The sequence below is a fragment of the Anopheles bellator genome, chromosome X (assembly GCF_943735745.2).
Source record: "Anopheles bellator chromosome X, idAnoBellAS_SP24_06.2, whole genome shotgun sequence".
NCBI classification, from domain to species: Eukaryota; Metazoa; Arthropoda; class Insecta; order Diptera; family Culicidae; genus Anopheles; species Anopheles bellator.
Genome location: NC_071287.1, coordinates 285,955 through 289,637, shown reverse-complemented (window position 1 = coordinate 289,637; position 3,683 = coordinate 285,955). Strand labels below are relative to the sequence as shown.

Genomic DNA, 3,683 nt, shown 5'->3' with positions numbered 1-3,683 from the left:
GGAGTCTTCAGGGTTCCGGATTTGAGCCCTGGCGTTCCTCCGCGGGTTTATGGCCGAAGTTCACGGTTTTCAAATCAAATTTCCGGACCGCCCCCCGGGTCCTGCGGGGGTTTTCGGGCGGTGGATCCTAGGGCGTTCGGGTCGGCGGCTTGCACTTTTGCCAGGGCCGAGCGAGCAAACGAATCCACTCGGTGCTCTAGCTTGGGCCGTCACGCGTTTCTCACGCGGCCCTCGCCGAAATGTGGCCAGTGGTCTCGGGATTCAGTGTCTGCCACCCTCGTAAGCCAAATTCCCCGCGAGCCGGCGCCAACCGCCGCGCTAAACAGCCCCCCGGGGAAGCGATTCCAGAAATTGGCGTGATGTGCGCAGGCTTTTGGGAATCTTTGCCCAGAGACCCCCGTTAGCGGACACGAACGGCAAGCCAAGCCGCCCCTTACGGCTGGTCACTGTGACCTCGCAACGTATGCACCGATGCTGCCCTACACAGGCCAAGACTCGGACCTCTGTGAGCAAAAGGACGTCAACGTGAAGTTTTCGAAAGCTGCGCCATTCGGGAAATAGTTCGCCGTGATGGGCAGCGTTCGTTGCACACCAAATGACCACCGTGCACAAACACATACACAGATCGAGTAGCCAGTATGGTAATGTGCGGCCCTTTCGATTAGCGATTGCAGCCACCTTCAGCGAATTGGAAGGGCCGTTGGGCCGCGGTTTCCACGGTTTCGGTTTCCACAGGAGCCCGCTGTTTGCCCTTGACGTTTGCCCACGCTGCACTGCCGCCTCGTTGCGCTCGGGCCGCGATTTACCGGTTTTGTCGATCGATCAGCGAAATTACCTGGCGCGGCGCGAATTCTACCACTTTCCGGGTGTCGCGGCGAGTTGGGGCGGCGCGGTGAGGTATGGAATCTTGTTTGACTGCTCCCCCTCGCTCGAGGGTGATCCAAACTTCCGGGACCGCGGAGCGAGCGCGTTGACGCGCTTCGATTTATGCGTGTGTCCGATCCGCAACGCCCAGGGAGCAGAAGGGCTTATGGTTATCAACCAGTGCACAATCGACCAGTGCTGAGACCGTGGCCCAGGGCCCCCACAGTGAACGGAACGGTGTACCTCCAGATGACGCGACTGATAGCACGGCTCAACGTAGGGGCTGCTGCTGACAGCGCATCGTTGGCGCTCCTTGTCCCAATGACAGCCGTGGGATTCCGCGTGTAGGTGTCACAGATCAGGGGCTTCCACTCCGATCGTGAAGATGAACACAAGCCGGTGCACCGATGTGTTTGGATTTTAAACTATCTGGTTACTTGACTTTCCGAACGTTAAACTTCATTTCGGAATACCCCTTTAGTAGCGCGGCCGACACTTACAGCGGCCCTTAATCAGCTGTAGATGCCGGAGCGGATCACAGTCGGTCGTCAAGGTTGATCGGGTGGTGTCGCCTGGCGCGCGTATGCATCATAAACGATCGCCTCGCCGTCGATTTTCTATCGCCCCGGGCGCTGGAAACCGGCCCCGGGTCCCTCTATCTCACATCTCACGGCGGGCCATTAACGAGCGACCCTACCGACTGGTTTTGCCAGTCGCGCCACTTGCCAATTAAACTTCACCCACAACGCTGGGACGCTGGTGCTGAGGTCGCATAAGCCGGCGCATTCGGTGTGGCCGCTGATCCGGAGATCCGGCGTTCCGGCGAGGCCGCAGGAGCTTGCAAGCTTGATCGGTGCATGATGCTACTCGAGTCGCGCGTATGTGCTCGTGACCATCGCCGAGTCGACCGCCATTTGCCATTTGTTTCGTAGTTGGGTCGCAGGGCGGGTAGGGCGGGCCAGGGGGAAAATCGTGCATCGTCAAAGGGCATCGGGTTCGCGCGTAAAACCCGCTCCGGCGCCCTGCAATAGAATGGAACGCACACCGAGCATATGAAAACGGCTCCTCCGGTGGTCGGATGACGTGGACCGACACTCCAAACGGCTCCCAACTTTGTTTCCGCCTTGTTTTCACAACTGACCGGTACAACCGGAGTGTCCTCCGGTAATCCTTTTCCCCATTTGCCGGCTGCGGCACGCTCCCTGCACGCACGTTTATGGTGGTTGGCGTTGACGGCCTCCAGGTCGTTTGCGCACCGGGGGGTCGGTCAGAGCACCAGAGGGCCTTGTAAACCCCTCGGCACGGTTCCTAGGCTCCTTCGGGGTCCCCGACCGGGTCGGTATCGGTGCCCAACGAATTATGGGTCATAAAATCGCGGCCAGGCGCCGGGCCCCCCCCATGGGGGCGAAGATCCATGGCACGGCGCGACGCGATCGGTGTGAATGGATTGTGGAGGCAGGCTGCACAGCGGGAGGTTCCCCGTGCCCCGTCGATCAAAGAAGTTGCCGGCTCGCCGGACCTAGAATCCTGCCGCAACGTTGATTGAGGCTATTGTGAGGTAGAGGCCCTGTGAGGCCGGGCCTGGATGTTGGTCCACGTGTTGACATTATCCTCACTATCGACACAGTGAGTCGCAGGGGACGATCCATCGTCTCACATGGGCTGAAAAGTCCCGAGTCTAAGGGGAGAAAACGCAGTTTGTTTAGTCAAGGTTGAATTTATTCATCGATCGTCATATCCCTCAAGAGGGAATGTGGAATTTTTTATCTTGTTTGCTGTTGTTATCACCTCACTCGGACGTCTACTCACTGCTTTCTGCATCAACATATGAAGTCGGCAAACCAACGTTGTTGTTTCTGATGGAACGGAGGTCGCGGTTGTTCGGTTTCTTTCTCTAGGTGTTTTATTTCGTAAACTCGAAGGAGAAGCGGATTCATAGAGTTAAAAGAAGAACCACGCGGTTTTGTTTGGAAACAGCCGAGGATCACTTCTGACAGTCGCGAGTCGACGGAGCTCACTTCACTGTCATGAGTACTCACCCGAGTTCATTCGTCTCGCAACGGGGAACTGTCACTTGCTAATCACTTGACGTCGGCTCGTTGTAAACAACAGTTCTCTGTGAAAGATTAGTGCTAAGTGAAATCAGACTAGCTTCGTTTACGGCTCGGAACTTTTTCGCCCATGTGTTAGGCGAACACAAAACGCTTCCGACCCGGGCTTCCCCGCATCCGACGCATCCTTTTCCGCGTGCTGCTGCACCGGGCTGGCTTGGCCGGACGGGCTGTCAAACATGGTTGCCCACCACAGCCTTCAAGCCTTCGAACGAAGTTACCCCAAACACCACAACAAAACCCAAAACCAAACAAAATAAATAAACCATAAACCGGAACGTACGCAGGCAGGCCCCGAAACGGACCTCGGCGCCTCGGCCCCGCGACTCGTCGCTCGCCCTCCGGACCGGACCGGACCGGACCGGGCGTTTGGGGCAATTTGCTGCGCCTCGTTTGGCTTTATAATTTTGTTACGGCGGGTCCCAGGTCTCCCGGCGGACCGTTTAACCGCTTTACGAGCCGCGGTCGGGGCGAGGCGTTGATGAGTTTCTGTGCGCGAAATGGGGGTCCCGGGATCGCGGTCCCGCCGTCCCACCGAAATTAGATCGCGTCCTGCGACCTACGCCACGGGAAGCAACTATCATCCGACCGACCGACCGACCGACCGACCGACCGGCGGCCCGAACACGGAAAAAAAATAGATAAACACACAAAGGGAGAAAGAGAGAGAGAGAGAGAGAGAGAGAGAGAGAGAGAGAGAGAGAGAGA

The 3,683-nt window shown here is 57.7% G+C and overlaps 1 protein-coding gene across 1 annotated transcript in view; it reads left to right on the top strand.

Annotated features, from left to right (window-relative positions):
• Positions 1-3,683, top strand: part of LOC131213528 (transcription factor Sp8) — a 14,135-nt gene that overhangs the window by 7,314 nt on the left and 3,138 nt on the right. The window lies entirely within an intron of this gene.